This window comes from Solanum lycopersicum, chromosome 9, assembly GCF_036512215.1.
Source record: "Solanum lycopersicum chromosome 9, SLM_r2.1".
Taxonomy (NCBI): Eukaryota; Viridiplantae; Streptophyta; class Magnoliopsida; order Solanales; family Solanaceae; genus Solanum; species Solanum lycopersicum.
The window spans coordinates 22,099,435-22,112,410 of NC_090808.1; positions in this window are offsets into that span (position 1 = coordinate 22,099,435).

The following is a 12,976-nucleotide window of genomic DNA, read 5'->3' on the forward strand; positions in this document are numbered from 1 at the left end:
TCAAAAAAGGATCACATACTCACAAGGTTGGCCATAAAAGAGATAAAAAGTCACATTATTTCACACCCTTCAAAGTAATGGTAAGCTCATCTCACACAAGGAATTGATAGCAATGTCACAAAAAATCTACTTTTTGCCTAGTGTGCAACGCTCATCACAATAGTCTCATTCTATAATTGGCTAGTCAAAACAGGATGCAAAAAGTTCACATAATTTCTATGAAACTTCATTTTGCATCATCATAGACATACATTCATTTTTATTCGACTATGAGCACTATTTTTGTGCCGTAGGTATTAATCAAAATGGACACTCAAATTTGCAAGAGAAAACACAAAATATAATACAATCAATAGGGTCAAAGAACACATAGGAACTAACTAACAAAGTTCCACCCCATACTGAAGGCATTCAATATTTTCCACAATGTGATTAGAGAATGTACACTACCCCAAAAAGAACCAAAAAAAATTGTAACTGAAAACAAGAAAATAAAAATAATATTCGAGTATGGTAACATACAGAGCGAGGGAACAAGGAAAGAACACTAAGTGCCTAGTCAACGAGATAATAACTCAGTGAAGGAATAATTAAGAGATGAACCGAAGAAGTGTAATCTAACCCTTATTTAAAGTGTGTGACACCCTCAGTACAGAAAATTCGGCGGAGATGCAAAATATCACCGACAGATCAACGACTCGCATATTGCTTAGGAACATCGCTGAATAAACCCTAAGTTACTCTACTCGTTGCAGTTGAAAGGTCTAGAAAAATCAGGTCGCCTAAGCACATCGGTGATTTTCCGAGTGATACGGTCTCTCGCTGAATATTCCAAACATCATCCCTTATAATATATCCATAAGACGGGCTAGGTCTCACTCGCCAAATGGCTTCGGTGAATTGCTGATAGCATCATCCTCTCACATAGTATCCTTCACACGAAAAATCATCAAACACTATTTAAAATAATAATACAGGGTTTGCTTTAAAAGAAGTGCCTTATTTATCTTCGTGGAACGACGTGGAAATTCTCTCAAAAATATTTCAAGTACACCATCTCAATTAGAGAGATCGCTTGGCACTCGCCAAAGTAATACTTCAAATGTTGCACATTCACCTTATATGAAAGTCATTGTTGACCCTCACTTTTTATGGTACCATATGTTGACACTCGTGTCACTCTAAATTGTCCACAACATTTGTACTTGATCTTTGTTGGAAAGAGATGAAGTAGAGAGTTTCATAGCAACACCCATTCTCCCACTCTAAACTACCTCCTAAGGATTTTCGCATCATGCAATTTCTTTATTTTTTTTCTTGTAGAGGGCTGAGCTTGCGAATGCTTTGAACCTGATTTGGTATAAGTCATTAAATTGCTCTATTCACTCCTTCTAAACATCTATCGAGGTCAGATTTGGATACTTCAATGCCCACTACGCTTTGTGTTAACATTCGATAGGTTGGTATAAAAATAAAAAAAATAGTTGATATGAAGATATACTGGTCAGTATTTCTACGATACACACATAGAGCATCAACAAGCTTTTGAGATAAATCAAACATATTAGCATTAATTGTCTTGGCCATGATTCTCTTATTTTGCCAGTTTGACACTTCAACTTGCCCTTTTGTGTGGGGGTAGTATAGAGTACCTACTTTATGTTTCACTTCATCCTTACTTAATAAGGGTGAGAACCACTTATTGGAAAAGTGGGATCCACCATAATTAAAGATATCTTGAGGAGTACCAAATCTCACAAAGATGTAGCAGTTATGCTATAGAATCACATTGTTTACTTCATTCTTCGGAAGTAAAATAACATCCACCCATTTAGAAACATAATCTACAGCAACCAGGATATACTTATTATAAAATGAAATTACAAATGCACCTAAGAAATCAATTCCCTGATCATCAAATAATTCAAATTCCAAAATAGGGGTATTGGGTAACTTGTGTCGTTTCGATACTCAACCTTGCTTTTGACATTGATTGCACTTCTTAAAAAATTCAGCGCATTTTAGTAAAGGGATGGACAATAGTAGACACTTTTGATAACTTTATTAGTTAGATGCACACTGTCACGCCCCGAGCTACCCTGAGACATTGACACAAGACCTAGGATCACAAGTGATCCCAAGCTAACCCTGCTTGCATTTATAATGAGCATACTATATGTAATAAACTGATGTGGAAGCTAAATCATAATTTAAAATGAACTGATGGGGAATATCCATAATCTTAAACTGAGATATATGAAAACAATGATGAGTTTAATACAAGAATATATTAACTTAATACAAAGTTTAATCTAATTATATTAGAAAATATCCTCTAACAGACTGGATGCTGGGACAGGCCCCAGCTAAGTCTAGTGAAATTTGAAACTAAAGAATGAAATAGTTAAAAGAAACTCATGACTATTGTCCTCTCCGAATGAGGACTCACCACTGAATCTTCTAAACTGGATATCGGAAATCGATCTAAGCGAGATCTGAATGCTGAGAACCTAAACCTACATCAAGAGAACAGGTAGGGCACATATGTGTCAATAGTTGAAGATATTGAGCATGTAGGATAGAGTAAAACGGAAATAAAACATAACTGAACAAGCACAAATGCGAGTATAATAATCGGAACATGATATATACTAAATTCTGAGCTAACTTAATGCAATAACAAAATTTATAAGATGCCGAGAAATAATACTAACTGATCTGTAAATATGGTCAATGCAAGAAAGTATGACTAAACTGTGGGAGCTACTAATAACTGATATTAAAGGTTGTTCTGACACAAGGGGGAGATTAGTTGATAGTATCTTGAATACCGATAAGAACTTTTTGTACTTCTCATCTTCATTTTTTTTCTTTAGTCTTTGGGGAAATGAGGGAGATATTTTGGGTAAAGGTTGCATAACTTTTGGTATTTGTTTGTGTTTCTCCATTTTTGTTTGTGGTTCTTAAGCAATGCTTTGATAAACAAGGTGATTTTTCTCCCTCCATGCCTTTTTATTCTTAATTTGTTTAACCTTCTTTATTAACTTCAACATTACATATTACAACCTTTCCTCTACGAGTAACCACCGCCAATCCCTTATCATCCTCTTTTATTGTAATTCTTTGTTTCAATTGTACTGAATGTAAACTCAACTTACCTTCAAGTATCCTGATTGCATCTACGTGAGAGTTCACATTATTTTTCAATGATGAAGAGTCAGTGTTCGTCCCCCTCAAAAAATCATCTAAACCTTTGACTTTATTAAAGATGCGTAACAAAACATCATTCACCCGGAGATTACTTGCACTCACTTACGATTTTGGGATCTTACTCAAGTGAGAGTGGTCCTCTTTATAGTCATCCTCCCTTATCCAATAACCACCTTTTTCATATCAATATTGATAGTATCTTTGTTCCTCTTCCTCCTTTTTATAGTACCAACCTTGATTTCCACCTCGTGTAAATAGTGTGGGTGGAAACCCTTCTCTTATCTTTTAGAGATCCAACCATGGTTCTTCCCTGTTTTTAAATAACGTGAGGTACAACCCTCCTCAAATCTAAATAATCCACTTGATTGTTCTTGCATTTTCCATTATATGTTCTTGTAATAAATACATTTGGGCCAACATTTTCTTGATGTTTGCATCCCTTTCTCTTTCCATATCAAATTCTTCTTGTGTCATTCAAAACAAAACGAAGACAATTGATCCTCTTCATGGTACCAAGCTTGACTTATTTTCGTCATGTCATCGAGAAGAAATAAAAACACTACTAAATACTGCAACATGATTCCCCTCATACCAATAGATCATCCACTCCATTATTAATTGAATTAACTCTAGATAAAAATATTGGAGAAGTTATTCCTTTTGGTAGCCCACGAATTGGGCACTTGAATTAAAGTTTCTATAACCTGACCTACATTTCATGGATGGGTTCACCTTCCCTTCGCTTGAATCCTTGAATGTCTTCTTAATGTTTTTTCATCCTCGGAGGGGGAAAGAATCTTTCTTTAAATGATATAATGATCTCCTTTTATGATGTGTTGGAATTTTTGGGTAGCTCAGCCAACCACTTTCTAGCCTCCCCCGTTAGATATAATGGAAATTACCAAAGCCATGTAGACTCTTGAGACACATCCTTTAATGAAAACGGGTCACATACCACTGTAAAATTTCTTAAAATCTCATGTGGGTATTCATTGTCTAACCCCCGATAGACTCCCCTCATTTGGAGGAGATGAAAAGTCGTGCCAGTGACTTCAAATGTATCATTCCCACCATCTTGCGGTAAGCAAATAGCCCCCATTTTTCTATCATGATATGTGTTGTAAACACTATTAATATCATTGATATTGTTTCTATGAACCTGCTTGACTAACTTTCACCTCTTTTTAACTCATTTTTTCTTACTTTTATGTATCCCAAACGATACTATACAAAGCAGCCTAAGAAAATTCAACAACATCCTACAAATTCTCAAATAAAATCTTGAGGCAAAGAATTTTAATTCATATTACTCCCTAATAGCGGTGCCATTTTTGTTGTAGTTTTAAACACACTGCATTCAACAATTGCTACTAGTTATAAAAACTCAACTAAATGAGTTGGGGTCGATCCCAAAGAGAGAAGGTTTTCATTCTAATTAATGTTATGAACAATAACAAAAACATTTTCCACTAACCACTTAATGCACCTTTTTAATTTAACTTCAAATTTCTTGTTATAATTATCAATCAACTAAACATTTAACACAAAATGATAAAATAGTAAGGTAATCATTGGGGAATTGACCCACTAATTACTGAACTTAAATTAATTGATGAACATTAATTCTCACAATTGGATAAATTGTCGTGCGTAAGTAGGATTAATCATTGTTTCTTTGTTTGTAGACGACTTGCTAGTTACAGGTAGCAATTTATATTAGATAAATTTGTTCAAGATCAGTATGATTGAAGTTTTTTAGATGCCAAACTTAGGTGAAATGTTTTACTTACTTGAAATAGAAATTTAGCAACAATGACATGAGATCTTCGTATGCCGGAAAAAAAAATGCTTAAAAAATTCTCATAATGTAAAAAATCAAAGAATGCAAGCCTATAACAACTCCTATGAATCAAAAGATGAAATTTTACAAAAACGACATGAAGTCTTCATATGCCAACAGAATTATACTAAGCCTATAACAACTCCTATGAATCAAAAGGTAATGTTTTGCAAAAATTACATGAAGTGTTCATATTCCAAAAGAAATATGCTAATTAAATTGTCCTAAAGTTAACTATTGAAAAATGAAAGTCTATAACAACTCCCATGAATCAAAAGGTGAAGTTTTGAAAGAAGAAATTTAAATAACATAAATCTACATGTGACCACAAAAATATGCTAAAGAAATTTTCATAAATATCAAAGTGGAAGAATGTAAGTCTATAACAACTCCTATGAATAAAAAAGTGATGTTTTTAAAACAAGAGGGAGTTGAAAAGGTTGACAAAGACATTATAGGAGCCTGGTAGGTTGCCTAATATAGTTGACTACAACGAGACCAGATATTCTTTATGTTGTGAGTATGCTTTCATGAATTATGCATTATGCTAGCCAAATTAATTTTCAAGCAGTTAACCGTTTGATTAAATATTTTTAAGGTACTACGAGTTTGTCATTATTTTAAAAAAAGCAACGGACTTTCAGTTTCTTGGATTTTTTATAGTTATTGGGATGGTAGCTCAAATTATATGAGAAGCACCTCAGGTTACTATTTTAATTTTGATTTCAGAATATTCTCTTAGTGTTAAAAAAGCAAGATATTCAGGCACAATATGAAGCTGAAGCAGAGTACACTAACACTTGTGACAGATTTGAGCATGGGGAATGGGGCAAGAAAGTACTGAAATCATTGTTGATAATCAAGCAAAAATTTCAATGACAAATAATTTTGTTTCACATAGAAAGAAAAATAATTTCAAGATCAAATATTATTTTTTTAGGAGGTGCAAAAGAATGGAGAGATAAACTTAGCGTAGTGCAAAACAAATTTTAGACTGGTCATATTTTAACTAAGATCCTACCTTGAGAATGATTGAGGTCTCGGAAAAACACTAAGGGTTGCGACCTTTGAGTCAAGGAGGAGTGTTGAAAGTGGTGACTCGAAAGCTGGAGATAAGTTCCACTTTCTATTGTAGCAATATACTACTTAAAAGTAGGATTAGGTTAAAATAAATAAGGCAGTAATGTTGGGAAGAATCTGATTAGTCAGTTTCTATATTTTAAGGTTTAGTTTTAGTAAATTATGTTAGCTTATTTTACTCCCTTTCATTAGATTTTTGAGTTATGAATTCTTGTATTTAAATTGTACCCTTTTTTCGATAAAATATGCAACCTAACCTTGTTAATTTTTTTTCTTTCTTAGTAAATATATGTTATTTTCCTTCAAGAATTCATTTCCCCCTATCTAGTAGCTTAGTGTTTGAATTGTTGGTGGACTTTTAGAGCACGAAGAAATAGTTCATTAAATAACATGGAGGAATGGAAGCCTTGGACGCTCTGTTTTCTATATGAGAAGTTACTGATCACTCTGAACAATTCTTTTGTGAGTTTCAGGTGTAAGAGTAATTTATTAACAATCATAACGTGCAATTTTATATATAAGATTTAATCTAAAATCATGTTATGTGGTGCCGCTATAAACTAGAAAACACACTTATCTATTTTTATCAAATGCCCAAATCATGGAAAAATTTGTCTTCAAATACCGCCCTTCAAACTGAAAAGTATTTCTCCCAAATCAACCTCTATCAAGGATGAAAAAGAGCTTGGCTTGTTCCCCTTATACACCTATGAATATCCTTCCTAATTTTTTTTTCTTTCACACCATCGTACCATGAACACTATCACCATTAACGATTAAACAAATGCTTTTCACATCCCCTTCACAAATGTTCTATATATCCTTTTCTCAATTTTCAACAGATTTATTATATGGGATATATGTATGTATATATATATATATATATATATATATATATATATATATATATATATATTGTTTTTTATCAGCAAATCAACAAGTATGGGTATTGATAAAAATAATAGCTAGAAAACATACAGATCCAAGACATTAAAATACACCTGAACACAAGAGGTATTACAGGGGAACCTTTTTTAGTGTTTCAGTGGTGAGTTCTTCAGGAAAATTAGGGATTATAAAGGTTGAATCTTGCATTAAAATTGATGGAAATTTAGAGTGGTTAGTGGGTTTATTCCATTTTGGGACCAATCTAATTAGGAGGAAAGCACCAATAAAAACCCAAAACAGAGAAAGCCCATTAACCATTCTCAGTTTCCATCAATTTTAATGCAAGATTCAACTTTTACAATTCCTAATTTGGCTGAAGAACACATCACTTAAATCCTCATAAAGGTGTAGTGAAATATCACATTCTTGTTTCTTGTGTAAAAATAAATTCTAGCTCCCGGAGAAAATATATGGGAAGATGGATAATGCTCAAGGGAATTGTGGATTTAGGTTGAAAAATAACATCATTTCAAATAATCATTGATACACTCAAACTTACTTGTCAAATAAGATGTAAAGCGGTCGTATCAAGTAAAGAACCTAACTAATGAGGTTGGGATCGTGCCTAGGAGGAAAATAGTTCAGACTAAACTTTATTCTATTATTACTATTATTTAGTCAATTATTTTCCAATAAAACAAAAGACAGTAAAATGGGTTTTTTATTTCTAAATTAATGAATGTAATTAACTAGATTGAAGTAAACAACTAACAGATTAAAATCTTAGAGCTTAATCAATTAATAAAAGTACCTAGGGCTTAAGTATTTCCCAGAGGTTCCTAACATGATAATTCTAACTATAATAATTCTTTCCTAGTATATTTCATGTAAAGTGATAATTTATGTATCTCTCAATCCTTGCTTCCGGCATCTACAATTTTTTACTCCGCACCTTGGTCCGGCTACGTGTGTTGCTATACTAACCCTTACCTTTACCTCATATTAAGAATTGTATTCGATATTTAACTAAGTTATTACCTCGTACCAATTGACAGCAGCCTATTAGATAGTATACACTAAATCTATGTTGATAATTCTTTTCCTATTATCTATCTACTTATTTCTTCAAGTAGCATTAAGGAGATTTCTGACGTTGTCCATCCTTTAAAAACGAAAGAATTATCAATACATGCAAGACACTATTCTAGAATTACTATTTTAGTTAGTTTTTACCTAATTATTCACCCATTGTTCCCACAACCCTAGTTATGGAGTTTAGTTAACCATGGTCATAATAACACTATTCATATATTTAATATAAGAATTCATGCATTTACTATCATAAGAAAGAATAAAAGAATAAAAATTGATTAGTAAATACTATGACTAACTCTATATATGTTGCTTGGATTCTTCAAAAATGTCGGTATGTGTGTTTCATTGTGACGGCCTGTATTATGTATATGCTAGTTCTATTAACGTGATACATGAGATAGACTTATAGTGTAAGTGAAGGATCATTTTTCTAATATGGTTAGTGTTGGTTTAAACTAGATCGGAAGGTGATGTAATGCCTTGCACATTTCGGCATGTGTATTTCAAGTTAACTATGACAGAAAGTATTTAAGTTGATATAGTAAGGTTGTAATTGAGCTTAAAGATAAAAGTTAAGTGCTAAGTTTAAGAACAAGGGATTAACATTCAGTAATTGAAATAAAATAATTGAGCTGCTTTCTTGAATTAATTTAAGCTACCAGCTGCATCACCTACAAAAGCTATAATATTGTTGAAGGAACAAGTTTGATGGACAAGATTTAAGCTTATTATAATTGGCTATCACTTGAAGCTCAAACCTATTAAATGAAAAGAAAAATTGAAAGAAATCCCTCCAGACAAATCTACCAAGTATAGATAAATCCCAAGTGAAATCAACTAGGTGCATCCCCTAGTTCGACCTTTTGAGGTGCTTGATGTGCAGAAGCAGGTGCATCATCTACGTGAACAATTAGTGGCTGAAAATGGACCCCAAAAAAAGGAGTTCTAAAGGATATTTTTGTCGTCAATAAAGATCTATACATATCTAATATGACCTGATATTCTTCACCCATTTTAACACATAAAAATAAAATCTAACTCCAGCTCTCTCTCTTTTCTCTCAAGGACTAAACCAGCAACCTTAAAGTTTTCTAGGGTTCTTGAACAAACCCTTATATCTTCAAACCAAGGTAAGTGAAAACTCATGGATTTATCTTAATTTTCCAAAGGATTCTTAGCAAAACATGTTATTCATGATCTAATATAACTACGAAGGCAAAATATTTCCAACATCTACTGCTCACTTCCTTGGTTATTAAAATACCTTTCTTTCTTCTTTGGTTCAAGTGTGAAGGGAAGTTGAAGTTCTAAAATAGTTCTAGTTATAAAGAGAAGTTGCAGAGATTGAGGTAAGGTTACTACTCCATTTTTTTCTTCCTTATGTAGGAGTTAGAGTGAGGAAATAGTTGTGTGCTTTCATGAAGAACTCAAGGAGGTGGTGAGTTCAATACTTAAATGTATGATAATGAATATTTCTTGTTGTTCTATGTATATTACTTTTGGCGCAACTTGGTCGATCATGGGAAAAGGATGTATAATGTATGTGAAGGACAGAGAATGAGGGTGTGGTGATACACATTATGTTAAGGTTTTTATGGGCTCATTATCGGTCAAAGTTAACTAACGTTTTAAAAGGCTCACGGTATGATAGCTGCTAATTTTAATTTACCATGACATAAATTCTAGGTTAAAAGAAAAAAGGGGAGGTTGAATCGTTATAGTACATAAGTCTAAGGATAAGTTATGTAAGGTCATTTGATTCTATATCGATTTTGCATGAAATCTAACACCTGAAATTAATATCAATAAAGTGAATCCCATAAGTTCTATTCCTACAAAAAGAAACATAGTGGAAGTGTACTATCTCCTAATAGCTAACATTCTTTTCCCTTCTCTGTAGTGTATAGAACTACTTCATTATTTGTTCACTATTTTATACTTGTGTAATTATCCCCCATGTGCTGGTATAGGAATGGTAATTGCAAAAGCAAGTCTATGAATCCTCCTCTTAATTGTTTGAAGTCAATTGTGTCATTAATATATTAAAGTAATATGTTGATATTACATAACTCTTTATGTCATTGTTATTTCCTTGAAGTATGTTTTTCATGTCTCCTAGTACTTGTCCGTATTTCCATATCTCTAAAATGATTATGACCACAAATAAAACACCTCAGAAGAGTTATGAATTGATAAACAAAAATCTCAATGATTAAAGAATCTAAGTAAATAAATCTATATAATTACCGGTGGTACCCCAATAGCGAAAGCCTAGCGTGGATTAATATCAACTTGTACATAAAGGTTGAAGCTCAGGGGCGAAAGCCGAGCATGGGCCGATCCCTATTTGTATAGAAGGTGGAAGCTCAGGGGCGAAAGCCTAGCATAGGCCTATCCCAAGTTGTGTAATAATGAGGACCGCATCCCAGGGGTTAATACGCCTAGCGTGGGTCATCCTCTTCTACCATTGATCAGCTGGTCACTTGTATCACATTCCCTACAAAGATTATAACATATAGAAAAGTAAAGAAAAGAATGTAACTTACTTTATCCCACAAGAGTAAGCAAAGGTGGTGTTCTTTCCTAATCTATGCACTCATATGTTTCTATTTGATTTCATGTGAGCTCTCGATAACATATGCTATTGCCTTACATATTCAGTACACCATTTATTACATACGTCCCTCGCGGGGGACGCTGCATTTCATGTTGCAAGCATCGTTATTCCAGCTAGTAGACATGCCCTGTAGGAGAACACAAAACTCTACTACTTTTGGGTGATCTCCAATTTATTCGGAGCTTTACTGAGTCTTTGGTAAATTCATTTTGGTACTGCATCGTAGTTAAGGGTAAGGAGGGGTCTGTCCTGACCTACTGTAGTCTTCTATCTTTTAGAGTCTTTGTAGACGTATGTACGTGGTTCAGTTATGCCTTAAGGAGTTGTGGCCTCAACGACCAAGTTTTGTATATAACTTTCACACCTACTTATGTTATTTTGTATCGTTGCATTCTAGGTGAACTTATGACAATTGTTATGGTTATATGTACAGTAAGAACATGTTGCAGGTTGGTTCTCTCAAACCTATAAGGCTTCGGGTGCATGTCCATCTTAGTCGGTTTTGAGGCATGACAAAAAGTTTAAAGACAAGGAATGAATAATGATCTGTGCCAACTAGTGAACTTGGGTGTTCGCCTTCTTGAATATCAAAGCGAAGGGGTTATTGTGCAAAATACGGCAGAATTCTCATTAGTGGTGGAAGTGAAAGAGAAGTAGTACACTGATCCAATTATTTTACAACATAAAGAGAATGTACTATATGGTATTACAATATCATGTGATCTTAAGAATAATGGAGTACTTCGATGTCAAAACAGTTTGTGTGCACCTAATTAGATGAACTAAGAAAGAGGATCATGACGAAAGCACATAATTCAAGATACTCTGTTCGTTTGGGATCAATTAATATGTATCATGTCTCTAAAGAAATGTATTGGTGGGGTGACATGAAGAAGAACATTTCAAAATTCATGGCTCACTTTCCAAATTGTCAACATGTAAAAGTAAAACACTAAAAGCCTGGAGGTTACATGAAATGTATAGAACTTCCAATTTGGAAATGGGACATGATTAGCATGGATTTTGTCACTACTTTGCCTCTCTCATTTATGAAGTTTGACCCCAGATGGGTAAGAGTTGATAGACTTACCAAAGTAGCACACTTTTTGCCAGTGAGAATACTCATACAGCTGAAGACTATGTGAGGTTGTACATTAAAATGAGAGTTCAACTACATGGAGTTCCAATCTATTTAATATCTAATAGAGGAGCTCAATTCAGTGCAAAATTTTGGAAGTCATTTTAAAAGAGTTTGGGAACCCTAGTGAATTTAAGTACAACCTTTCATCCTCAAATGGATAGCCAGACAGAATGTACAATTCAAACACTTGAAGAGATGCAGCGAGCTTGTATATTAGATTTCAAGGGTAGATGGGATGATCACCTACCACTTATTGAATTTTCTTATAATAATATATACAATTCGAGCATTAAAATGTCACCTAATGAAGCTTTATGTGGTCGAAAGTGAACATCACCAATTGGTTTGGTCGAAACAGGTGAAACTGCCTTATTTTGGCCAGATATTGTTCATCAAGCTATGGAAAAAGTCAAAGTGATACAAAAGCCGTTAGAAACAGGTCAAAGTCGACATAAATCATATGAAAATATTAGAAGGAGCGGACTAGAATTTTATATAGGGGATTCAGTGTTCTTAAGGGTGTCTCAAATGAAAGGAGTAATCAGTTTTAGTAAATAGCAAAAATTGAGTCCACGCTATATAGGACCATATAATATTATCCAAAAATTTGGCTAAATTGCCTATGAATTAGATCTACCACAAGAGCTTTCATCAGTTCATCCAGTGTTTCATGTCTCAATGCTACGAAAATATGTACGTGACCCATCTTGTATTACTCCTGCTTAAGATGTACAGATTACGGGAGATCTCACTTATGAAGAATTACTCATTGCTATTCTTGATCTACAAGCTGGGAAGTTAAGAAATAAAGAAGTAGCTTCTGTAAAAGTACTACGGAGAAACAAACAAGTAGAAGAAGTCACATTGGAAGCGGAAGAAGTAATGAAGTTGAGGTATCCTCACATATTCCATACTGGTGAGAAAGATCAAAAAGTTAGTGGAGGCGTTGACAAGTAAGTACAAGTATATATGTTTAATGTGATTAATAGTAGTACTAACTTAGGGTTGAACTTGTTTGGGCTGGACAACATTGTTCACATTCGAGGATAAATGTTGTAAGGAGGAAAGGATGTGACGGCATGTATTATGTATATGCTAGTTCTAT